The sequence below is a fragment of the Saccoglossus kowalevskii genome, chromosome 13 (assembly GCF_978046115.1).
Source record: "Saccoglossus kowalevskii chromosome 13, keSacKowa6.1, whole genome shotgun sequence".
In the NCBI taxonomy this organism is placed as follows: domain Eukaryota; kingdom Metazoa; phylum Hemichordata; class Enteropneusta; family Harrimaniidae; genus Saccoglossus; species Saccoglossus kowalevskii.
In genome coordinates, this window is record NC_140653.1 from 27,144,365 (window position 1) to 27,171,985 (window position 27,621).

Consider the following 27,621-nt stretch of genomic DNA (forward strand, 5'->3'; position numbering starts at 1 on the left):
CGTCTTTACAAGGTGTACTACATATTTCTATTTCACTTTGATAGACGTCTGTCAGGATACCACTGGAATGTGTACTGCAATTTTGTATCTTCGTATCACTACAATGCCTTGGTGTACTACTGGATTGTGGAACACCAATATATTCACTGAGGGAAGGCGTTGCTGGTAGGACATCAAGTCGAGTGTCCACTGATTTTCCTCGACTTCGCACGGACGGAAAACGCGTCGTCGATTCTTTCAACATTTGTATTGGTGCTTGATGGTGCTTAGCATATAACACGGCATCTCTTTTCCGTTCTTGCCTCCGTTTTTGACCCCGACGATTCTGAAACCACTTCTGAAAAGTGAATAAAATAGATTATTGTATAATGAACAACAAGAAACTGTTCCCTTACATTATAACATACTTTGGTGCATACATAATGCTCTCACTTACCATAATTGACTTTTCCGATAATTTGGTAATTATGGCGATACGCTTGCGCATGTCGCGATTTAGATACTCCGTAGTAGTTGTAAATATTACTTCTAATAAAACCGACTGTGTTTCGCTGTAGATATAGCGACTTGATTTCCTGCCAACATAACTACCTGTAAAAATAAAAAAAAACATATTTGTGTCTGTAGCAATCGTGATACAACATTACGTGACCTAAACCACTATAATCCATTTTGAAGTTAATTCGGTGAGACATAATTATTTAAAGTAGAGCACCTTTACTTACCTTTGCTGTGCGATTTACCATCTACGTAACCGCAGACATTCTTCCAATCAAACCGACCAGCAGTATCTAACACCCGTAATAAGTTCAACATAACATTGGCTGTAAAATGGGTGTTGTCAATATGTAATGCCATAGTATTCTTTATACGATACGCATGGGACGAGAAAGCGTGTAGCAATGATACACATGTGGTATGTTTTGGTTGATTTATAGTTTCGAATTCCTATACCAATTTTCGCATTTGTAAGGATATTCAAGAAAACTTTGTCAATGGATTGCCGCCCCCTTCTGTAAAATGCCGGCTGTTTACTTGTGCTACAAATGTGTTAACTCGCAGTGTTGTTATGCCAATTAACACTCCATATAACGTGAAAAGACACTGGCACTCGGATGTGTAAAGCTGTTAATGATTGAACTTGCCGGCATTCACCGAGTGATGGCGCTTCGACAAAACAAAAAAACGTATACTGGCTGCGGCGATTTTGTTGTGTTTATTAATGAGTATACCATTTCAAAATGTGTATGGAATTATAAATCTCATCCGACGCTCTTCTCTATTTGGTGTTCTTTAATTATTGACACTTAAGTAAGATACTGCTGTTTAATTCGGACAGAACACTGACGTTAAATTGAACAAGACTCCAATAGAGAACTGCTTTTCTTTCAAAAATGCCGGCTTTCTAATATCATGGCAAATGTGTTAACTTTTGGCAAATGTGTTAACAATTGGAATGCTAATTAATAATCCGCGGATCGTGAAAACTCACTAACTCTGTGATTGTTCCGGTTGATTATGTTTCAACTCACCAACATTTACCGAGTGACGGTGCTTCAACAACATGTTAAAGAGCATTCAACGTCATTCCATGTAGACGTTGGGGATAAGCAAGGACATGTATGTTGATGGAATTAGGTAATAATTTTTATATTTCGGTTGATCTTACAAATGCTCGTGTACAACACATATCAAACACCTAGTATCGCTACAATCAGTTGGCTTTTTATACCATTAGTAGCCATTTTTGTATTTGGTTCATTAAATCAAAATCCGTGTAGAATATTTTAATCTCAGTCGACGGTCTCGGTCTTTCTAATTATTAGCACCGAGGAGAGCTATAACTGTCCAATATGTTAAGACCATTGACGACGATTTTAATAAAACAAATCCATCGTGACTTAAAATCAGAACCATCTCCGGTGGGATTCGAACCCACAGCCTCAGAATAACTTTTTCAACTAGAAGTCCGACGAGCTATCCGTTGCGCCATGGAGACACAGCATACCGCCTGCTTCATATGCAAGATATTTTTATTTGTTACATCACATCACCAAACACCTTGTATCGCTACAACCAGTTGGCTTTTTATACCATTGGTAGCCATTTTTTTATATTGGTTCATTCCATCAAAATGCGTGCAGAATATTTTAATCTCAGTCGACGGTCTCGGTCTTTCCTAATTATTAGTACCGAGGAGAGCTACAACTGTCCAATATGTTAAGACTATTGACGACAATTTGAACAAAACATGTCCATCGTGACTTAAAAGAAGAGCCATCTCCGGTGGGATTCGAACCCACAGCCTCCGAATAACTTTTTCAACTAGAAGTCCGACGCGCTATTCGTTGCGCCACGGAGACACTGCATATCGCCTGCTTCGTATGCAAGGTATTTTTATTTTTTACATCACAACGTTTGACCAGATCACACTGTTCCTTTCGATCTTGACTCATAATTGAATACACAATATGTATTTTTTATTTATATTTTATTATAACGTATTATGTACACGAAATTAAAATGACTAACCACGAATAAATGCTTTTCTCAAACAGAATATGAAGCTTCGCAAATGACTAATGGACACAGAGTACGATCTAAATCAGTAATTCCATTAAATGACAAATCTGATGACACGTCTTTACAAGGTGTACTACATATTTCTATTTCACTTTGATAGACGTCTGTCAGGATACCACTGGAATGTGTACTGCAATTTTGTATCTTCGTATCACTACAATGCCTTGGTGTACTACTGGATTGTGGAACACCAATATATTCACTGAGGGAAGGCGTTGCTGGTAGGACATCAAGTCGAGTGTCCACTGATTTTCCTCGACTTCGCACGGACGGAAAACGCGTCGTCGATTCTTTCAACTTTTGTATTGGTGCTTGATGGTGCTTAGCATATAACACGGCATCTCTTTTCCGTTCTTGCCTCCGTTTTTGACCCCGACGATTCTGAAACCACTTCTGAAAAGTGAATAAAATAGATTATTGTATAATGAACAACAAGAAACTGTTCGCTTACATTATAACATACTTTGGTGCATACATAATGCTCTCACTTACCATAATTGACTTTTCCGATAATTTGGTAATTATGGCGATACGCTTGCGCATGTCGCGATTTAGATACTCCGTAGTAGTTGTAAATATTACTTCTAATAAAACCGACTGTGTCTCGCTGTAGATATAGCGACTTGATTTCCTGCCAACATAACTACCTGTAAAAATAAAAAAACACATATTTGTGTCTGTAGCAATCGTGATACAACATTACGTGACCTAAACCACTATAATCCATTTTGAAGTTAATTCGGTGAGACATAATTATTTAAAGTAGAGCACATTTACTTACCTTTGCTGTGCGATTTACCATCTACGTAACCGCAGACATTCTTCCAATCAAACCGACCAGCAATATCTAACACCGGTAATATGTTCAACATAACATTGGCTGTAAAATGGGTGTTGTCAATATGTAATGCCATAGTATTCTTTATACGATACGCATGGGACGAGAAAGCGTGTAGCAATGATACACATGTGGTATGTTTGGGTTGCTTTATAGTTTCGAATTCCTATACCAATTTTCGCATTTGTAAGGATATTCAAGAAAACTTTGTCAATGGATTGCCGCCCCCTTCTGTAAAATGCCGGCTGTTTACTTGCGCTACAAATGTGTTAACTGGCAGTGTTGTTATGCCAATTAACACTCCATATAACGTGAAAAGACACAGGAACTCGGATGTGTAAAGCTGTTAATGATTGAACTTGCCGGCATTCACCGAGTGATGGCGCTTCGACAAAACAAAAAAAAACGTCTACTGGCTGCGGCGATTTTGTTGTGTTTATTAATGAGTATACCATTTCAAAATGTGTATGGAATTATAAATCTCATCCGACGCTCTTCTCTCTTTGGTGTTCTTTAATTATTGACACTTAGGTAAGATACTGCTGTTTAATTCGGACAGAAGACTGACGTTAAATTGAACAAAACAAGCCAATAGAGAACTGCTTTTCTTTCAAAAATGCCGGCTTTCTAATATCGTGGCAAATTTGTTAACTATTGGCAAATGTGGGGATAAGCAAGGACATGTATGTTGATGGAATTAGGTAATAATTTTTATATTTCGGTTGATCTTACAAAGGCTCGTGTACAACACATATCAAACACCTAGTATCGCTACAATCAGTTGGCTTTTTATACCATTAGTAGCCATTTTTGTATTTGGTTCATTACATCAAAATCCGTGTAGAATATTTTAATCTCAGTCGACGGTCTCGGTCTTTCTAATTATTAGCACCGAGGAGAGCTATAACTGTCCAATATGTTAAGACTATTGACGACGATTTTAACAAAACAAATCCATCGTGACTTAAAAGCAGAACCATCTCCGGTGGGATTCGAACCCACAGCCCCCGAATAACTTTTTCAACTAGAAGTCCGACGAGCTATCCGTTGCGCCATGGAGACACAGCATACCGCCTGCTTCATATGCAAGATATTTTTATTTGTTACATCACATCACCAAACACCTTGTATCGCTACAACCAGTTGGCTTTTTATACCATTGGTAGCCATTTTTTTTATATTGGTTCATTCCATCAAAATGCGTGCAGAATATTTTAATCTCAGTCGACGGTCTCGGTCTTTCCTAATTATTAGTACCGAGGAGAGCTACAACTGTCCAATATGTTAAGACTATTGACGACAATTTGAACAAAACATGTCCATCGTGACTTAAAAGAAGAGCCATCTCCGGTGGGATTCGAACCCACAGCCTCCGAATAACTTTTTCAACTAGAAGTCCGACGCGCTATTCGTTGCGCCACGGAGACACTGCATATCGCCTGCTTCGTATGCAAGGTATTTTTATTTTTTACATCACAACGTTTGACCAGATCACACTGTTCCTTTCGATCTTGACTCATAATTGAATACACAATATGTATTTTTTATTTATATTTTATTATAACGTATTATGTACACGAAATTAAAATGACTAACCACGAATAAATGCTTTTCTCAAACAGAATATGAAGCTTCGCAAATGACTAATGGACACAGAGTACGATCTAAATCAGTAATTCCATTAAATGACAAATCTGATGACACGTCTTTACAAGGTGTACTACATATTTCTATTTCACTTTGATAGACGTCTGTCAGGATACCACTGGAATGTGTACTGCAATTTTGTATCTTCGTATCACTACAATGCCTTGGTGTACTACTGGATTGTGGAACACCAATATATTCACTGAGGGAAGGCGTTGCTGGTAGGACATCAAGTCGAGTGTCCACTGATTTTCCTCGACTTCGCACGGACGGAAAACGCGTCGTCGATTCTTTCAACTTTTGTATTGGTGCTTGATGGTGCTTAGCATATAACACGGCATCTCTTTTCCGTTCTTGCCTCCGTTTTTGACCCCGACGATTCTGAAACCACTTCTGAAAAGTGAATAAAATAGATTATTGTATAATGAACAACAAGAAACTGTTCGCTTACATTATAACATACTTTGGTGCATACATAATGCTCTCACTTACCATAATTGACTTTTCCGATAATTTGGTAATTATGGCGATACGCTTGCGCATGTCGCGATTTAGATACTCCGTAGTAGTTGTAAATATTACTTCTAATAAAACCGACTGTGTCTCGCTGTAGATATAGCGACTTGATTTCCTGCCAACATAACTACCTGTAAAAATAAAAAAACACATATTTGTGTCTGTAGCAATCGTGATACAACATTACGTGACCTAAACCACTATAATCCATTTTGAAGTTAATTCGGTGAGACATAATTATTTAAAGTAGAGCACATTTACTTACCTTTGCTGTGCGATTTACCATCTACGTAACCGCAGACATTCTTCCAATCAAACCGACCAGCAATATCTAACACCGGTAATATGTTCAACATAACATTGGCTGTAAAATGGGTGTTGTCAATATGTAATGCCATAGTATTCTTTATACGATACGCATGGGACGAGAAAGCGTGTAGCAATGATACACATGTGGTATGTTTGGGTTGCTTTATAGTTTCGAATTCCTATACCAATTTTCGCATTTGTAAGGATATTCAAGAAAACTTTGTCAATGGATTGCCGCCCCCTTCTGTAAAATGCCGGCTGTTTACTTGCGCTACAAATGTGTTAACTGGCAGTGTTGTTATGCCAATTAACACTCCATATAACGTGAAAAGACACAGGAACTCGGATGTGTAAAGCTGTTAATGATTGAACTTGCCGGCATTCACCGAGTGATGGCGCTTCGACAAAACAAAAAAAAACGTCTACTGGCTGCGGCGATTTTGTTGTGTTTATTAATGAGTATACCATTTCAAAATGTGTATGGAATTATAAATCTCATCCGACGCTCTTCTCTCTTTGGTGTTCTTTAATTATTGACACTTAGGTAAGATACTGCTGTTTAATTCGGACAGAAGACTGACGTTAAATTGAACAAAACAAGCCAATAGAGAACTGCTTTTCTTTCAAAAATGCCGGCTTTCTAATATCGTGGCAAATTTGTTAACTATTGGCAAATGTGTTAACAATTGGAATGCTAATTAATAATCCGCGGGTCGTGAAAACTCACTAACTCTGTGATTGTTCTGGTTGATTATGTTTCAACTCACCAACATTTGTCGAGTGACGGTGCTTCAATAACATGTTAAAGAGCATTCAACGTCATTCCATGTAGACGTTGGGGATAAGCAAGGACATGTATGTTGATGGAATTAGGTAATTATTTTTATATTTCGGTTGATCTTACAAAGGCTCGTGTAGAACACATATCAAACACCTAATATCGCTACAATCAGTTGGCTTTTTATACCATTAGTAGCCATTTTTGTATTTGGTTCATTACATCAAAATCCGTGTAGAATATTTTAATCTCAGTCGACGGTCTCGGTCTTTCTAATTATTAGCACCGAGGAGAGCTATAACTGTCCAATATGTTAAGACTATTGACGACGATTTTAACAAAACAAATCCATCGTGACTTAAAAGCAGAACCATCTCCGGTGGGATTCGAACCCACAGCCTCCGAATAACTTTTTCAACTAGAAGTCCGACGAGCTATCCGTTGCGCCATGGAGACACAGCATACCGCCTGCTTCATATGCAAGATATTTTTATTTGTTACATCACATCACCAAGCACCTTGTATCGCTACAATCAGTTGGCTTTTTATACCATTGGTAGCCATTTTTTTATATTGGTTCATTCCATCAAAATGCGTGCAGAATATTTTAATCTCAGTCGACGGTCTCGGTCTTTCCTAATTATTAGTACCGAGGAGAGCTACAACTGTCCAATATGTTAAGACTATTGACGACAATTTGAACAAAACATGTCCATCGTGACTTAAAAGAAGAGACATCTCTGGTGGGATTCGAACCCACAGCCTCCGAATAACTGTTTCAACTAGAAGTCCGACGCGCTATCCGTTGCGCCACGGAGACACTGCATATCGCCTGCTTCGTATGCAAGGTATTTTAATTTTTTACATCACAACGTTTGACCAGATCACACTGTTCCTTTCGATCTTGACTCATAATTGAATACACAATATGTATTTTTTATTTGTATTTTATTATAACGTATTATGTACACGAAATTAAAATGACTAACCACGAATAAATGCTTTTCTCAAACAGAATATGAAGCTTCGCAAATGACTAAAGGACACAGAGTACGATCTAAATCAGTAATTCCATTAAATGACAAATCTGATGACACGTCTTTACAAGGTGTACTACATATTTCTATTTCACTTTGACAGACGTCTGTCAGGATACCACTGGAATGTGTACTGCAATTTTGTATCTTCGTATCACTACAATGCCTTGGTGTACTACTGGATTGTGGAACACCAATATATTCCCTGAGGGAAGGCGTTGCTGGTAGGACATCAAGTCGAGTGTCCACTGATTTTCCTCGACTTCGCACGGACGGAAAACGCGTCGTCGATTCTTTCAACTTTTGTATTGGTGCTTGATGGTGCTTAGCATATAACACGGCATCTCTTTTCAGTTCTTGCCTCCGTTTTTGACTCCGACGATTCTGAAACCACTTCTGAAAAGTGAATAAAATAGATTATTGTATAATGAACAACAAGAAACAGTTCGCTTACATTATAACATACTTTGGTGCATACATAATGCTCTCACTTACCATAATTGACTTTTCCGATAAGTTGGTAATTATGGCGATACGCTTGCGCATGTCGCGATTTAGATACTCCGTAGTAGTTGTAAATATTACTTCTAATAAAACCGACTGTGTCTCGCTGTAGATATAGCGACTTGATTTCCTGCCAACATAACTACCTGTAAAAATAAAAAAACACATATTTGTGTCTGTAGCAATCGTGATACAACATTACGTGACCTAAACCACTATAATCCATTTTGAAGTTAATTCGGTGAGACATAATTATTTAAAGTAGAGCACATTTACTTACCTTTGCTGTGCGATTTATCATCTACGTAACCGCAGACATTCTTCCAATCAAACCGACCAGCAATATCTAACACCGGTAATAAGTTCAACATAACATTGGCTGTAAAATGGGTGTTGTCAATATGTAATGCCATAGTATTCTTTATACGATACACATGGGACGAGAAAGCGTGTAGCAATGATACACATGTGGTATGTTTTGGTTGATTTATAGTTTCGAATTCCTATACCAATTTTCGCATTTGTAAGGATATTCAAGAAAACTTTGTCAATGGATTGCCGCCCCCTTCTGTAAAATGCCGTCTGTTTACTTGCGCTACAAATGTGTTTACTCGCAGTATTGTTATGCCAATTAACACTCCATATAACGTGAAAAGACACAGGAACTGGGATGTGTAAAGCTGTTAATGATTGAACTTGCCGGCATTCACCAAGTGATGGCGCTTCGACAAAACAAAAAAAAAACGTCTACTGGCTGCGGCGATTTTGTTGTGTTTATTAATGAGTATACCATTTCAAAATGTGTATGGAATTATAAATCTCACCCGACGGTCTTCTCTATTTGGTGTTCTTTAATTATTGACACTTAGATAAAATACTGCTGTTTAATTCGGACAGAACACTGACGTTAAATTGAACAAAACAATCCAATAGAGAACTGCTTTTCTTTCAAAAATGACCGGCTTTCTAATATCATGGCAAATGTGTTAACTTTTGGCAAATGTGTTAACAATTGGAATGCTAATTAATAATCCGCGGATCGTGAAAACTCACTAACTCTGTGATTGTTCCGGTTGATTATGTTTCAACTCACCAACATTTACCGAGTGACGGTGCTTCAACAACATGTTAAAGAGCATTCAACGTCATTCCATGTAGACGTTGGGGATAAGCAAGGACATGTATGTTGATGGAATTAGGTAATTATTTATATATTTCGGTTGATCTTACAAAGGCTCGTGTAGAACATATATCAAACACCTAGTATCGCTACAATCAGTTGGCTTTTTATACCATTAGTAGCCATTTTTGTATTTGGTTCATTACATCAAAATCCGTGTAGAATATTTTAATCTCAGTCGACGGTCTCGGTCTTTCTAATTATTAGCACCGAGGAGAGCTACAACTGTCCAACATGTTAAGACCATTGACGACGATTTTAACAAAACAAATCCATCGTGACTTAAAAGAAGAACCATCTCCGGTGGGATTCGAACCCACAGCCCCCGAATAACTTTTTCAACTAGAAGTCCGACGCGCTATCCGTTGCGCCACGGAGACACAGCATACCGCCTGCTTCGTATGCAAGATATTTTTATTTGTTACATCACAACACCAAACACCTTGTATCGCTACAACCAGTTGGCTTTTTATACCATTGGTAGCCATTTATTTTATTGGTTCATTCCATCAAAATGCGTGCAGAATATTTTAATCTCAGTCGACGGTCTCGGTCTTTCCTAATTATTAGTACCGAGGAGAGCTACCTGCCTCCGTTTTTGACACCGACGATTCTGAAACCACTTCTGAAAAGTGAATAAAATAGATTATTGTATAATGAACAACAAGAAACTGTTCGCTTACATTATAACATACTTTGGTGCATACATAATGCTCTCACTTACCATAATTGACTTTTCCGATAAGTTGGTAATTATGGCGATACGCTTGCGCATGTCGCGATTTAGATACTCCGTAGTAGTTGTAAATATTACTTCTAATAAAACCGACTGTGTCTCGCTGTAGATATAGCGACTTGATTTCCTGCCAACATAACTACCTGTAAAAATAAAAAAAACACATATATGTGTCTGTAGCAATCGTGATACAACATTACGTGACCTAAACCACTATAATCCATTTTGAAGTTAATTCGGTGAGACATAATTATTTAAAGTAGAGCACATTTACTTACCTTTGCTGTGCGATGTACCATCTACGTAACGGCAGACATTCTTCCAATCAAACCGACCAGCAATATCTAACACCGGTAATAAGTTCAACATAACATTGGCTGTTAAATGGGTGTTGTCAATATGTAATGCCATAGTATTCTTTATACGATACGCATGGGACGAGAAAGCGTGTAGCAATGATACACATGTGGTATGTTTTGGTTGATTTATAGTTTCGAATTCCTATACCAATTTTCGCATTTGTAAGGATATTCAAAAAAACTTTGTCAATGGATTGCCGCCCCCTTCTGTAAAATGCCGTCTGTTTACTTGCGCTACAAATGTGTTAACTCGCAATGTTGTTATGCCAATTAACACTCCATATAACGTGAAAAGACACAGGAACTCGGATGTGTAAAGCTGTTAATGATTGAACTTGCCGGCATTCACCGAGTGATGGCGCTTCGACAAAACAAAAAAACGTTTACTGGCTGCGGCGATTTTGTTGTGTTTATTAATGAGTATACCATTTAAAAATGTGTATGGAATTATAAATCTCATCCGACGCTCTTCTCTATTTGGTGTTCTTTAATTATTGACACATAGGTAAGATACTGCTGTTTAATTCGGACAGAACACTGACGTTAAATTGAACAAAACAATCCAATAGAGAACTGCTTTTCTTTCAAAAATGACCGGCTTTCTAATATCATGGCAAATGTGTTAACTTTTGGCAAATGTGTTAACAATTGGAATGCTAATTAATAATCCGCGGATCGTGAAAACTCACTAACTCTGTGATTGTTCCGGTTGATTATGTTTCAACTCACCAACATTTACCGAGTGACGGTGCTTCAACAACATGTTAAAGAGCATTCAACGTCATTCCATGTAGACGTTGGAGATAAGCAAGGACATGTATGTTGATGGAATTAGGTAATTATTTTTATATTTCGGTTGATCTTACAAAGGCTCGTGTAGAACACGTATCAAACACCTAGTATCGCTACAATCAGTTGGCTTTTTATACCATTAGTAGCCATTTTTGTATTTGGTTCATTACATCAAAATCCGTGTAGAATATTTTAATCTCAGTCGACGGTCTCGGTCTTTCCTAATTATTAGCACCGAGGAGAGCTACAACTGTCCAATATGTTAAGACCATTGACGACAATTTGAACAAAACATGTCCATCGTGACTTAAAAGAAGAGCCATCTCCGGTGGGATTCGAACCCACAGCCTCCGAATAACTGTTTCAACTAGAAGTCCGACGCGCTATCCGTTGCGCCACGGAGACACAGCATACCGCCTGCTTCATATGCAAGATATTTTTATTTGTTACATCACAACACCAAACACCTTGTATCGCTACAACCAGTTGGCTTTTTATATCATTGGTAGCCATTTTTTTTATATTGGTTCATTCCGTCAAAATGCGTGCAGAATATTTTAATCTCTGTCGACGGTCTCGGTCTTTCCTAATTATTAGTACCGAGGAGAGCTACAACTGTCCAATATGTTAAGACTATTGACGACAATTTGAACAAAACATGTCCATCGTGACTTAAAAGAAGAGACATCTCTGGTGGGATTCGAACCCACAGCCTCCGAATAACTTTTTCAACTAGAAGTCCGACGCGCTATCCGTTGCGCCACGGAGACACAGCATACCGCCTGCTTCGTATGCAAGATATTTTTATTTGTTACATCACAACACCAAACACCTTGTATCGCTACAACCAGTTGGCTTTTTATACCATTGGTAGCCATTTTTTTTATTGGTTCATTCCATCAAAATGCGTGCAGAATATTTTAATCTCAGTCGACGGTCTCGGTCTTTCCTAATTATTAGTACCGAGGAGAGCTACCTGCCTCCGTTTTTGACACCGACGATTCTGAAACCACTTCTGAAAAGTGAATAAAATAGATTATTGTATAATGAACAACAAGAAACTGTTCGCTTACATTATAACATACTTTGGTGCATACATAATGCTCTCACTTACCATAATTGACTTTTCCGATAAGTTGGTAATTATGGCGATACGCTTGCGCATGTCGCGATTTAGATACTCCGTAGTAGTTGTAAATATTACTTCTAATAAAACCGACTGTGTCTCGCTGTAGATATAGCGACTTGATTTCCTGCCAACATAACTACCTGTAAAAATAAAAAAAACACATATATGTGTCTGTAGCAATCGTGATACAACATTACGTGACCTAAACCACTATAATCCATTTTGAAGTTAATTCGGTGAGACATAATTATTTAAAGTAGAGCACATTTACTTACCTTTGCTGTGCGATGTACCATCTACGTAACGGCAGACATTCTTCCAATCAAACCGACCAGCAATATCTAACACCGGTAATAAGTTCAACATAACATTGGCTGTTAAATGGGTGTTGTCAATATGTAATGCCATAGTATTCTTTATACGATACGCATGGGACGAGAAAGCGTGTAGCAATGATACACATGTGGTATGTTTTGGTTGATTTATAGTTTCGAATTCCTATACCAATTTTCGCATTTGTAAGGATATTCAAAAAAACTTTGTCAATGGATTGCCGCCCCCTTCTGTAAAATGCCGTCTGTTTACTTGCGCTACAAATGTGTTAACTCGCAATGTTGTTATGCCAATTAACACTCCATATAACGTGAAAAGACACAGGAACTCGGATGTGTAAAGCTGTTAATGATTGAACTTGCCGGCATTCACCGAGTGATGGCGCTTCGACAAAACAAAAAAACGTTTACTGGCTGCGGCGATTTTGTTGTGTTTATTAATGAGTATACCATTTAAAAATGTGTATGGAATTATAAATCTCATCCGACGCTCTTCTCTATTTGGTGTTCTTTAATTATTGACACATAGGTAAGATACTGCTGTTTAATTCGGACAGAACACTGACGTTAAATTGAACAAAACAATCCAATAGAGAACTGCTTTTCTTTCAAAAATGACCGGCTTTCTAATATCATGGCAAATGTGTTAACTTTTGGCAAATGTGTTAACAATTGGAATGCTAATTAATAATCCGCGGATCGTGAAAACTCACTAACTCTGTGATTGTTCCGGTTGATTATGTTTCAACTCACCAACATTTACCGAGTGACGGTGCTTCAACAACATGTTAAAGAGCATTCAACGTCATTCCATGTAGACGTTGGAGATAAGCAAGGACATGTATGTTGATGGAATTAGGTAATTATTTTTATATTTCGGTTGATCTTACAAAGGCTCGTGTAGAACACGTATCAAACACCTAGTATCGCTACAATCAGTTGGCTTTTTATACCATTAGTAGCCATTTTTGTATTTGGTTCATTACATCAAAATCCGTGTAGAATATTTTAATCTCAGTCGACGGTCTCGGTCTTTCCTAATTATTAGCACCGAGGAGAGCTACAACTGTCCAATATGTTAAGACCATTGACGACAATTTGAACAAAACATGTCCATCGTGACTTAAAAGAAGAGCCATCTCCGGTGGGATTCGAACCCACAGCCTCCGAATAACTGTTTCAACTAGAAGTCCGACGCGCTATCCGTTGCGCCACGGAGACACAGCATACCGCCTGCTTCATATGCAAGATATTTTTATTTGTTACATCACAACACCAAACACCTTGTATCGCTACAACCAGTTGGCTTTTTATATCATTGGTAGCCATTTTTTTATATTGGTTCATTCCGTCAAAATGCGTGCAGAATATTTTAATCTCTGTCGACGGTCTCGGTCTTTCCTAATTATTAGTACCGAGGAGAGCTACAACTGTCCAATATGTTAAGACTATTGACGACAATTTGAACAAAACATGTCCATCGTGACTTAAAAGAAGAGACATCTCTGGTGGGATTCGAACCCACAGCCTCCGAATAACTGTTTCAACTAGAAGTCCGACGCGCTATCCGTTGCGCCACGGAGACACTGCATATCGCCTGCTTCGTATGCAAGGTATTTTTTATTTTTTACATCACAACGTTTGACCAGATCACACTGTTCCTTTCGATCTTGACTCATAATTGAATACACAATATGTATTTTTTATTTGTATTTTATTATAACGTATTATGTACACGAAATTAAAATGACTAACCACGAATAAATGCTTTTCTCAAACTGAATATGAAGCTTCGCAAATGACTAATGGACACAGAGTACGATCTAAATCAGTAATTCCATTAAATGACAAATCTGATGACACGTCTTTACAAGGTGTACTACATATTTCTATTTCACTTTGACAGACGTCTGTCAGGATACCACTGGAATGTGTACTGCAATTTTGTATCTTCGTATCACTACAATGCCTTGGTGTACTACTGGATTGTGGAACACCAATATATTCCCTGAGGGAAGGCGTTGCTGGTAGGACATCAAGTCGAGTGTCCACTGATTTTCCTCGACTTCGCACGGACGGAAAACGCGTCGTCGATTCTTTCAACTTTTGTATTGGTGCTTGATGGTGCTTAGCATATAACACGGCATCTCTTTTCAGTTCTTGCCTCCGTTTTTGACTCCGACGATTCTGAAACCACTTCTGAAAAGTGAATAAAATAGATTATTGTATAATGAACAACAAGAAACTGTTCGCTTACATTATAACATACTTTGGTGCATACATAATGCTCTCACTTACCATAATTGACTTTTCCGATAAGTTGGTAATTATGGCGATACGCTTGCGCATGTCGCGATTTAGATACTCCGTAGTAGTTGCAAATATTACTTCTAATAAAACCGACTGTGTCTCGCTGTAGATATAGCGACTTGATTTCCTGCCAACATAACTACCTGTAAAAATAAAAAAACACATATTTGTGTCTGTAGCAATCGTGATACAACATTACGTGACCTAAACCACTATAATCCATTTTGAAGTTAATTCGGTGAGACATAATTATTTAAAGTAGAGCACATTTACTTACCTTTGCTGTGCGATGTACCATCTACGTAACGGCAGACATTCTTCCAATCAAACCGACCAGCAATATCTAACACCGGTAATAAGTTCAACATAACATTGGCTGTTAAATGGGTGTTGTCAATATGTAATGCCATAGTATTCTTTATACGATACGCATGGGACGAGAAAGCGTGTAGCAATGATACACATGTGGTATGTTTTGGTTGATTTATAGTTTCGAATTCCTATACCAATTTTCGCATTTGTAAGGATATTCAATAAAACTTTGTCAATGGATTGCCGCCTCCTTCTGTAAAATGCCGCCTGTATAATTACGCTACAAATGTGTTAACTGGCAGTGTTGTTATGCCAATTAACACTCCATATAACGTGAAAAGACATTGGAACTCGGATGTGTGAAGCTGTTAATGATTGATCTTGCCGGCATTCACCGAGTGATGGCGCTTCGACAAAACAAAAAAAACGTATACTGGCTGCGGCGATTTTGTTGTGTTTATTAATTGAGTATACCATTTCAAAATGTGTATGGAATTATAAATCTCATCCGACGCTCTTCTCTATTTGGTGTTCTTTAATTATTGACACTTAGATAAAATACTGCTGTTTAATTCGGACAGAACACTGACGTTAAATTGAACAAAACAATCCAATAGAGAACTGCTTTTCTTTCAAAAATGCCGGCTTTCTAATATCATGGCAAATGTGTTAACTTTTGGCAAATGTGTTAACAATTGGAATGCTAATTAATAATCCGCGGGTCGTGAAAACTCACTAACTCTGTGATTGTTCCGGTTGATTATGTTTCAACTCCCCAACATTTGCCGAGTGACAGCGCTTCAATAACATGTTAAAGAGCATTCAACGTCATTCTATGTAGACGTTGGGGATAGGCAAGGACATGTATGTTGATGGAATTAGGCAATACTTTTATATTTCGGTTGATCTTACAAAGGCTCGTGTAGAACATATATCAAACACCTAGTATCGCTACAACCAGTTAGCTTTTTATACCATTGGTAGCCATTTTTTATATTGGTTCATTCCATCAAAATGCGTGCAGAATATTTTAATCTCAGTCGACGGTCTCGGTCTTTCCTAATTATTAGTCCCGAGGAGAGCTACAACTGTCCAATATGTTAAGACTATTGACGACGATTTGAACAAAACAAGTCCATCGTGACTTAAAAGAAGAGCCATCCCGGTGGGATTCGAACCCACAGCCTCCGAATAACTTTTTCAACTAGAAGTCCGACGCGCTATCCGTTGCGCCACGGAGACACTGCATATCGACTGCATCGTATGCAAGGTATTTTTATTTTTTACATCACAACGTTTGACCAGCTCACACTGTTCCTTTCGATCTTGACTCATAATTGAATACACAATATGTATTTTGAATAACAAGATTTATATTTTATTATAACGTATTATGTACACGAAATTAAAATGAATAACCACGAATAAATGCTTTTCTCAAACAGAATATGAAGCTTCGCAAATGACTAATGGACACAGAGTACGATCTAAATCAGTAATTCCATTAAATGACAAATCTGATGACACGTCTTTACAAGGTTTACTACATATTGTTATTTCACTTTGATAGACGTCTGTCAGGATACCACTGGAATGTGTACTGCAATTTTGTATCTTCGTATCACTACAATGCCTTGGTGTACTACTGGATTGTGGAACACCAATATATTCACTGAGGGAAGGCGTTGCTGGTAGGACATCAAGTCGAGTGTCCACTGATTTTCCTCGACTTCGCACCGTCAGAAAACGCGTCGTCGATTCTTTCATCTTTTGTATTGGTGCTTTATGGTGCTTAGCATATAATACGGCATCTCTTTTCCGTTCTTGCCTCCGTTTTTGACTCCGACGATTCTGAAACCACTTCTGAAAAGTGAATAAAATAGATTATTATATAATGAACAACAAGAAACTGTTCGCTTACATTATAACATACTTTGCTGGTAGGACATCAAGTCGAGTGTCCACTGATTTTCCTCGACTTCGCACGGACGGAAAACGCGTCGTCGATTCTTTCAACTTTTGTATTGGTGCTTGATGGTGCTTAGCATATAACACGGCATCTCTTTTCCGTTCTTGCCTCCGTTTTTGACTCCGACGATTCTGAAACCACTTCTGAAAAGTAAATAAAATAGATTATTGTATAATGAACAACAAGAAACTGTTCGCTTACATTATAACATACTTTGGTGCATACATAATGCTCTCACTTACCATAATTGACTTTTCCGATAAGTTGGTAATTATGGCGATACGCTTGCGCATGTCGCGATTTAGATACTCTGTAGTAGTTGTAAATATTACTTCTAATAAAACCGACTGTGTCTCGCTGTAGATATAGCGACTTGATTTCCTGCCAACATAACTACCTGTAAAAATATAAAAAAAACATATTTGCGTCCGTAGCATTCTTGATACAACATTACGTGACTTAAACCACTATAATCCATTTTGAAGTTAATTCGGTGAGACATAATTATTTAAAGTAGAGCACATTTACTTACCTTTGCTGTGCGATTTACCATCTACGTAACCGCAGACATTCTTCCAATCAAACCGACAAGCAATATCTAACACCGGTAATACGTTCAACATAACATTAGCTGTAAAATGGTTGTTGTCAATATGTAATGCCATAGTATTCTTTATACGATACGCATGGGACGAGAAAGCGTGTAGCAATGATACACATGTGGTATGTTTTGGTTAATTTATAGTTTCGAATTCCTATACCAATTGTCGCATTTGTAAGGATATTCAAGAAAACTTTGTCAATGGATTGCCGCCTCCTTCAGTAAAATGCCGTCTGTTTAATTGCGCTACAAATGTGTTAACTCACAGTGTTGTTATGCCAATTAACACTCCATATAACGTGAAAAGACACTGGAACTCGGATGTGTGAAGCTGTGAATGATTGAACTTGCTGGCATTCACCGAGTGATGGCGCTTCGACAAAACAAAAAAAACGTATACTGACTGCGGCGATTTTGTTGTGTTTATTAATGAGTATAGCATTTCAAAATGTGTATGGAATTATAAATCTCACCCGACGCTCTTCTCTCTTTGGTGTTCTTTAATTATTGACACTTAGGAAAGATACTGCTATTTAATTCGAACAGAACACTGACGTTAAATTGAACAAAACAAGCCAATAGAGAACTGCTTTTCTTTCAAAAATGTCGGCTTTCTAATATCATGGCAAATGTGTTAACTATTGGCGAATATGTTAACAATTGGAATGCTAATTAATAATCCGCGGGTCGTAAAAACTCACTAACTCTGTGAGTGTTCGGGTTGATTATGTTTCAACACACCAACGTTTACCGAGTGACGGCGCTTCAATAACATGTTAAAGAGCATTCAACGTCATTCCATGTAGACGTTGGGGATAGGCAAGGACATGTATGTTGATGGAATTAGGTAATTATTTTATATTTCGGTTGATCTTACATAGGCTCGTGTAGAACATATATCAAACACCTAGTATCGCTACAACCAGTTGGCTTTTTATACCATTGGTAGCCATTTTTGTATTTGGTTCATTCCATCAAAATGCGTGCAGAATATTTTAATCTCAGTCGACGGTCTCGGTTTATCCTAATTATTAGCACCGAAGAGAGCTACAACTGTCTAATATGTTAAGACTATTGACGACGATTTGAACAAAACAAGTCCATCGTGACTTAAAAGTATATCCACTTCCGGTGGGATTCGAACCCACAGCCTCCGAATAAATTTTTCAACTAGAAGTCCGACACGCTATCCGTTGCGCCACGGAGACAATGCATACCGCCTGCTTCGTATGCAAGATATTTGTATTTGTTACATCACAACACCAAACACCAAGTATCGCTACAACCAGTTGGCTTTTTATACCATTGGTAGCCAATACCTGTAAAAATAAAAATAAAAAAACATATTTGTGTCTGTAGCATCCTATACCAATTTTCGCATTTGTAAGGATATTTAAGAAAACTTTGTCAATATATTGCCGCCTCCTTCTGTAAAATGCCGTCCGTTTAATTGCGCTACAAATGTGTTAACTCGCAGTGTTGTTATGCCAATTAATACTCCATATAACGTGAAAAGACACTGGAACTCGGATGTGTGAAGCTGTTAATGATTGAACTTGCCGCATTCACCGAGTGATGGCGCTTCGACAAAACAAAAAATCGTATACTGACTGCGGCGATTTTGTTGTGTTTATTAGTGAGTATACCATTTCAAAATGTGTATGGAATTATAAATCTCATCCGACGCTCTTCTTTCTTTGGTGTTCATTAATTATTGACACTTAGGTAAGATACTGCTGTTTAATTCGAACAGAACACTGACGTTAAATTGAACAAAACAAGCCAATAGAGAACTGCTTTTCTTTCAAAAATGCCGGCTTTCTAATATCGTGGCAAATGTGTTAACTATTGGCAAATGTGTTAACTATTGGCAAATGTTTATTCAAGTGGGCAAAATATAATGTACAGAAAGATTGACCGTAGAATATCGCTAAACTGAGAAGTAAGCAACCGACAGCCTGTATAAGAGGAGGGCTGTGATTGGCTGTTACTTACGCGAGATTTGAACGGGACTTACATATTTGAGTGTGTTTGCCACCTGACTCTGCCCGGTGACGTCATCATGTACGCTATAGAAGGAGATCTGTGATTCGTTGACTAAAATCGTCGATAGTGGTTCTCGTTGAAATCTCGTTACATAGGCATCGGGTCAGATGTATGTAGGGCGGAATTTTAAAAAAATCACAAAATCAAAGTAAAATAATAAAATAAAAAGGCATTAATAACAAAAGTAATAAAAAATAAAAATAAAATAAGTTTATAGCCAAAATAATTAAAGCCCGTACACTACATCAGATTTAAATCAGATTTGCACCTTCATTGAAAATCATTGATATGTAAATTTAATATATTATTATATAGGTACACACGTACATTCAGCAATTAATAATCGGCGATAATTATAAGATAGTTAATTAGTTTTGATCTGCCTGCTAAAGCGTATTAATTGCCATGGTTTTCTCGTACATCGCTCAAGTGTATTTTCGGCGCAATCTGGCGCTAATAAACGGCTTGATAACATAACATAAAAAACAGCGCATATAATCATAGTAAATAAACATATCGCCCCTAGTTGACAAGATTACAATTCCTGAATTGTGTATGGTATATTGATGACGCTGAAAGGATTCGATTATAAGCTATACTTAAGAGAATCATTTTTTTCAAATATCACTGTTAAAAGAAACGAGTTCGTATGAAATTGATCAAGGTAACACGTATTCCAACAATAAATTGCGATAGGAGATTGTACGTGCCTCGAGTTTGAAATTTTAGAAATTATGGAATAATGCCCCGTTATTGGTATATTGATGTATGTTTGCTGCAGGACTGGTTATTATATTTTCACTGTTGAAATATTCATTTATACAAGAACTGTATTATATTTATGTTATCTGTATCCATATCTACGGAGCTTGTCAGTGTAGGGCTAAGACTTTGCATTCAATTCAAGTCAATTCAATTCTAGGTGTATCACACACGCACGTTCAGTAGAAATGATCACGTGATCAAATGATCTATATTGCCATCTCTACAATGATTCGAGTGGAATAATTAGCAAATTCATCGTCGCTACCCCGCCCAGGTATTCAGCCTCTCTTAGAATAGTAATTGGCGTTTGTGCGCATTTCATCTGTATGCGAAATGATCCGCCATGTAACAATTTAAACAAAACAAGTCGAATACACGTAGTAGTGAAAAACATGCACAACCATTTGGAGGAAATCCCGAAGATAAATTATAAAAGGGAACTAATTTGGCTGTAATTATACCAACAATGGCACTATGATAGCGGTTGGTATGTAAATCAATGCAGTGAGCTCAGTCACCTTGCACCGAGGGATTCAATTCAACGTGCGGCTATGAAGACTTCAATGACTAGGTCGGGAATATTGATAATATCCAAGTATGGCTTTCTAAACCAATTGTAATATCCGTAACATGTGTCTTATCCGAGCCAATGACTTATTCATTTAAGTTCCGCTAGAACAAGATAATAGCGGTGATTATAAATTTTAGTCAATAACAACAAGTTGACTTCTCTCATAGACTGCTAGTTATAAACGTTTTCTTTATTCAAGAATTAGTAATAAAAGAATCGGATTATTTATGTGGTGATTAGTGCCGTATGATATATTATATATATATTGTATATATATATATATATATGTGCGTATATTACTAACTCTATACAGTACGCTGTAGATCTGATTGACCAGCGCCCCCAATTGACCATATTCAAACAAGTTCTGTGTTTTGTCTTATTTAATCTATTTGTTTTAAACAAACACTGTATTTTACACATCGAACACGACGCGGCTTTTTAAATACAGACGATCTCTGAATTACAATGGCGCAAATAAAGTTAATGACTATATTAATATATATTTGTACTAAGGGAACTGTTATGATTACCGTTGTATATTGTGTAAACACTGTAGTGGTCAACATTTAGGCGTATATTGAGACGTAATGAACTCACCAGGAACGCATAGTCATTTTAGCCATTGCGACCAACCCACTGAGAAGCCATAGAATTGTATTGATTTATATTAGAAAATCTGATTGCATTGTATTTCAAAGAGCACAAATACATTCCATCGTTCCAAAAATCGATTTTGTAACCATTTTCCGAGTTTTTATTGATCTACTTGCTTGATAGTTTTTCCCTGACGCGGTGTAACACACAAAGCCGGATATCCAGTCTGGTTAAAGTTGACGAACATTTTGGTACTGATATCTTTCAAGTTACACATCAATATTTTGCAGCGTTCTCGCAACGCCATCAGTTGTTTGGCTGAAATATAATCTAAGTAGCACCGATCGACGATGATGCGCATGTCTTTATCGAAGTTGTCATGACGATACACCGAATGTTGGTATAGAGTACTCCTATTGGTGTATGCCTTTTCTCGCACGGCAGTGATAACAGTTGTAACAACCGCACTCGCATCCACATGCCGGATGAAAAAAGGTAAGAACATTTTCTATGTTGGCGTATAGTTGTTCTTATTTCCGTTTCTCATTTGTAGAATTCCTATATATCACCTAGTTATAGTTTTTCATAACACGTGTTGCCAGTCGTCGATCAGGAGCACCACCATCACCACAGTGTGATTGGACCCGTTGTACTTCACAACAACTGTGCGATCATTTCTCCCTCAGATATGAGGTTACTTTCCAAGTATGCGTAGCCTAGACATTGTAAAGTCAGCAGGACATTTACAAGACATCTCAGTCAAAGAGGCCCCCATCTAGCGTGTGTGAATTGTAATCTTCGCTGCCATTGTTTACTCATATCATTGCTAATAGATTATTGTCGTTTGTTAGTTGGTGTTGTTTTAGTAATGTCGCGATCAACTTGACAGTAGTATGGTAGACTTCAATTAATGTCGATGCCGAACGGCGCTATACTTGATATTTCACGCTAGATCATCCCGAAATGCGCTATGTTTTGATGAATGTTTGTAAGCTGTGTAGAAATTTGCTCTACTGAATTAGGTCATATTGATTTAGAACTCGCATCTTTAGTGTTCATCACTAGGTCTGCCAGATTAAACTATATAGAAAACTACCATGTTCTCTCGAAACGTATGCGCATATGTCGTTGCCTTTAAGACTGAGGCGGAGGTTTAAGAACAAATAAAGCGTTCTACTTTCGCTAAAATCTAATCCGAAAACCTGAAGGTTTGTCATCACTTTTTTTAAAATTAAAACAAGCAATATACCTGAAACTCACTTACAGTTCAACCTCAACATAACGTGCAAGCTATAAGAATTGAATGGGACGATCCTTTTTTCGCGATCGTCTTACAACACCATCGCAAATGTATGGATGTCAGTAGCATTTCAGTTCCATAAACATGAATATAATGACATTCATATCACTATTATTGTTCAACACAATACAACAATAGGCCTGGTGCAAATACTGATGGACGTGCATGTACTCATTGTTTATGGTATAACGTTGTGTATTAGCATAAAACCATTTTAGTAATATAATTTGAGGCGGAAATTGGACCATTTGCACGGTTTTGACTTCCGGGCGCCACATTTTCGAGATCAATTCTTTCTCGAATTATTCTAAATATCAACTAAACACAATTGAATATTTGTCTTCCGGGTGCCTCTTGGTATTATTCCGCCAGCAACGATGCGGATAATGAGCCGAATGATCACACAGTCGGTGTACTGCCGCCAAATAATAGCAACAGTAAGTTGATATAAAGTTCATCCGCAAAAACTGCCAATTACTCTACTCTAACAGGGAATATGCTTACTGGATTAAAGTTCATTGTGGTTCAACAAAAAGGCGCGTCGTTACTCTTCTCAAATACAAGAGAGGCAGGCAATTCCCATGATCACTGGGTGGAATCCCTTTAATTAAGCCTAAAGGTTTTAAGTGTTTAATACTCAAGCTGGTCTCATTATAACTGTTGTCACTTACATATACTGTATCCCTTCATACAGTCTCCCCGTACGTCATAACTGCGCGCATGTATACTGTTCCTCTTCCCCTTTACGGTATAACGCATACGTTAACATATCGACTTCTGTAACAGTTGGGTCCCGATGTTTTTTTGTTTTGTTTTTCTCTCATTTTTTATGCTTTGTATAACATCAATGTGTTTAGCAACATTCTTATCTTAATACCGAACCCCTTTCACTTCTGCTTGGGTGAATGGACATAAATGGGATGTATTCAGAGCATGCTAAATAGGAATTGAATATAATTGTACAACAACGCGACATGTGGTCGTTGTGACAAAACATGCTGGTACAATGAGTGGCCTTGTCCCTGCATGCCTCGTATATTAAGTACAGACAGTGAACTTCAATTGTGAAGTAGTATGAATTGCGCAGCTTTCTAATAGTGTGTTATGATATTTTGATAACATTGCCTATGTTGTGAAATCAGCATATGTAATAATGATTTATGCCAGATTTGACTGTATGCAATAATTGATATACGCACGCTATTTTGTTCTCAAAATATGCGCAAATATTTACAAAGTTCACATGACGATCATAGGAAATTCATTACGTGTGTCAAAATAGCCAACTGGCTGTTTTCTCTAATTATATACTTGAATTTGTTTGAGAGTATTCAATACCACAATCTCATTTTTCAGTTCTGTGACAGAATTTCTGATTGATGTTATATTGCAATTTTATGGAGGATACCAAATTTATTTAGGTATAAATGTTTGTACTGTATTTCACTCACTTTCAGAGATTGCCTAAAAAGAGAGTTACACATATCCGATCGTGTTACACGTCAATATGGGGTACAAGGATTATAGTCCGAAACATGTTTTTGAACATTCAGAAAAAAAATCAGAATTAGATTAGATTCAATTTGTGTGTACAATGAATCCGATGATTGGACAATTAATGTACAAACAACCACTTATTGCTTTATGGTTTATCAATAGCTTGCGCAATTAGTGTACACTGTCGGAAACGTTGTTATGCACAATGGCCTGCATTGCTTTCGTTTTCTAACACACGTTGTGTTTCATTCATGTGTAACTACAGAGTTTCCTAGGCAGTTGACCCCCCCCCCATTATTGACACTATGATTTGAAGATTCGGTGCCTGAACTTTAATGCACAACAGTGTGTATCCAACATGTTTGTTTTGATGACACGCTCAAACTTAACCAAATCAATAACCTCGATCGTCCCCATAACACTATTAGTAAGCAACAATCATATAAGACAAGGGGCAAGACTAGGTTCCAGCCGATGATTCGGTTCCTTGATCAAATCTTTTGAAACGGGTTTAATATTTATATCAACCAATCAGACAAAAGGATATGTCATTTATCTGCTTCGTATTCACATAACAGGCTCTTGGTAGTTTACCTCCATTTTTTAATTGTGAGTAGTCCATTCACTTGGAGTGACCTAACAATCATAATCTTCTACGTAATTTACCTTTCATGTATGTTTACATGCTATGAATTATGAGATTTAATTTGGGCCTCCATTAAATCTGGTGATTGAAACATTTTACAGTAAGCTCGAGGGAATACACATTGTCTTCATATGGACAATTGTGGCAATTACGTAACAGACTTAACTTGATAGACTGATCCTGAATGTCGACTTTACAGGCCACATTTAACAACGTGGTTTTCTGTAGTTGACTGAACACACTTTCAAATCCATTTTTATGAAGCATGTAAAAGTAAAACTTAAATTTAATACGTGATACTATGGCGCGTCAAAGTGGCTTTCTCAGATTGTAGCTCTTACAGCAGACACGTTAAAGTCCAGTGCTAATTTTGTAATGGAAAATGTACATTCGTAACAAAATCAACGAGGTGACCTTGATGATGATAAGCAATTTACTTGTCATTTCTCTCAAAGAACTGTTGGCACATTCAGCATATTGACTTTTGTTACAGGCTACTTTGTCACTATAAAGTAAGTGAAAATGATGTTACTTTCATGTTACCCTTATTCACTTCTACATTTAAAAAAATTTAATATCTCTTTTAACTTTTTCATAGCGCACATAATATTCAAAAAGGGGTTATTTACATATCAGTCACGTAAGCATATGAGGATTGCATATAATGCGCTTTCAAAAAATATACAGTTTTATTTGGTTTAAAAAAATCTTCTATAAAATAATTAATGTAAATTTCTATCCTGAAAACTTATAAACGTTTTCTCATCCTTATAACATTATATGTAAAATAAAAAATATTAAAAATGCTATCGGAGGATACAGTTTAGACACAGTCACACGTGTGATATAACTCCAAGCTTTTTCTATATATAGTGTTATTTCCTGAAAAATAGTGGTTGTCAAGCTATATTGTAGTTAATAGCTCTAAGATCGTTATATTATATAAAAGGAGACTAATGTGGGATTAAGGTGCATGTAATCCATCAATAATTTGCTTCTTTTAAAGAAATAATCTATAGAAGTACATACAGAGCTCTCGTCGTTTTCAGTTGGTCGCCAGAGGTATTACTCAATCGTTTTAATCGAATAAGACGTGTCTGTGAAAATACTCAAATACAGAAAATATCATGGTTATATTAAAATTCGAACATAATTTGTAAACCATTAATTGTAAATCAGACCATGTTCTTTGGCTAAACTGTGCAGTTTTAGTGAAGTCGTAACGTCTGGCGGAGACAGTTCTTTCTGGACTATTGAAAATAAGGGCTCGAACCCACAACATTACCCACAGCAGGCAGACTCGATGGAGGTTATGGGAAAAAAAGATCAGAAGGGTTATTCAATTATTCATATCAAATAACAATGCACACACTTAACAAACGTTCAGTGCTGTGTACAACGACATTGCAATTGGTTGCCGAATTTTATTATGTTTTAGTGGTATAATTAAGAAACACTCATTTGTATGAGTTGGTTATTGGATATAACGCAATACTCGCGCTCGTGCAATTACAGTGTTATTAAGAAGGTTATTTTGAAATTGGCACAACACAAAATAATTCAGTGATAGTAAATTTTGAAAATAAGGACAAAAGGCATGTAAGGCAAAAAGCAACGTGTAAGCATTTTAAATACATACTATATAACTATCAAAAGAGATGAAAGTTTGATGAAAAACATTTTTCAAATTTATGAGTATTTTAGAGTACTGCAAATGGAGTTTATCAATTTGAGCCATAGGCTATTTTGGCGATAATATATCGGATGATATCAAATTTAAGGCAATCTCTCGTGTTTGTCGACGTCAAACTGAGGACCACATCGTGCTAACACAGTACATGCATATATTAAGGGCGACAGATTGCTCAGCTACGAACTATTGAGGGTAAAACACTATACATACATATACCACATACTGAGCATGTAGATCGGCGTGTTTTGTAAAGATTATGCCATTGTTCAATGAGTAATACAAAGCAGCGAAATATCCTAGCTGTGGAGGTCAAATCCGCGACTGCATGTCTCCGTTTTGAAGAAATAACAAGACTTGTCGGTTTTACAACTTTCAATCGACCGGAAATCACTAAATATCATGACCGAGATGTGTTGAACAGAATATCTTTGTTACACCAGATCTGACTTGCAGTATATTATAAGTACATATTTTATTACAAAAGAGAGCTTGGCCCATTTGTAAGAATCATTTAAAAACATACCAATTATAATTCGTTCGTTTAAAAACATCCTGGTTATTTTCTTCTACAAAA

At 37.1% G+C, this 27,621-nt stretch overlaps 8 non-coding genes across 8 annotated transcripts; all 8 read right to left on the reverse strand.

Moving 5' to 3' along the window:
• Nucleotides 1–2,278: 2,278 nt before the first annotated feature.
• Nucleotides 2,279–2,363, reverse strand: TRNAR-UCU (transfer RNA arginine (anticodon UCU)). The gene is given in 2 exon segments: nt 2,279–2,314; nt 2,327–2,363. It is a non-coding gene; the product is annotated as a tRNA-Arg (tRNA).
• A 2,400-nt stretch (nt 2,364–4,763) lies between these two features.
• On the reverse strand, nt 4,764–4,848 carry TRNAR-UCU (transfer RNA arginine (anticodon UCU)). Its single transcript is given in 2 exon segments — nt 4,764–4,799; nt 4,812–4,848. It is a non-coding gene; the product is annotated as a tRNA-Arg (tRNA).
• Nucleotides 4,849–7,406: 2,558 nt separating this feature from the next.
• TRNAR-UCU (transfer RNA arginine (anticodon UCU)) lies at nt 7,407–7,491 on the reverse strand. Its single transcript is given in 2 exon segments — nt 7,407–7,442; nt 7,455–7,491. It is a non-coding gene; the product is annotated as a tRNA-Arg (tRNA).
• A 2,196-nt stretch (nt 7,492–9,687) lies between these two features.
• TRNAR-UCU (transfer RNA arginine (anticodon UCU)) lies at nt 9,688–9,772 on the reverse strand. The gene is given in 2 exon segments: nt 9,688–9,723; nt 9,736–9,772. It is a non-coding gene; the product is annotated as a tRNA-Arg (tRNA).
• Nucleotides 9,773–11,599: 1,827 nt separating this feature from the next.
• TRNAR-UCU (transfer RNA arginine (anticodon UCU)) lies at nt 11,600–11,684 on the reverse strand. Its single transcript is given in 2 exon segments — nt 11,600–11,635; nt 11,648–11,684. It is a non-coding gene; the product is annotated as a tRNA-Arg (tRNA).
• A 280-nt stretch (nt 11,685–11,964) lies between these two features.
• TRNAR-UCU (transfer RNA arginine (anticodon UCU)) lies at nt 11,965–12,049 on the reverse strand. Its single transcript is given in 2 exon segments — nt 11,965–12,000; nt 12,013–12,049. It is a non-coding gene; the product is annotated as a tRNA-Arg (tRNA).
• A 1,827-nt stretch (nt 12,050–13,876) lies between these two features.
• On the reverse strand, nt 13,877–13,961 carry TRNAR-UCU (transfer RNA arginine (anticodon UCU)). Its single transcript is given in 2 exon segments — nt 13,877–13,912; nt 13,925–13,961. It is a non-coding gene; the product is annotated as a tRNA-Arg (tRNA).
• A 279-nt stretch (nt 13,962–14,240) lies between these two features.
• Nucleotides 14,241–14,325, reverse strand: TRNAR-UCU (transfer RNA arginine (anticodon UCU)). The gene is given in 2 exon segments: nt 14,241–14,276; nt 14,289–14,325. It is a non-coding gene; the product is annotated as a tRNA-Arg (tRNA).
• Nucleotides 14,326–27,621: the final 13,296 nt, after the last annotated feature.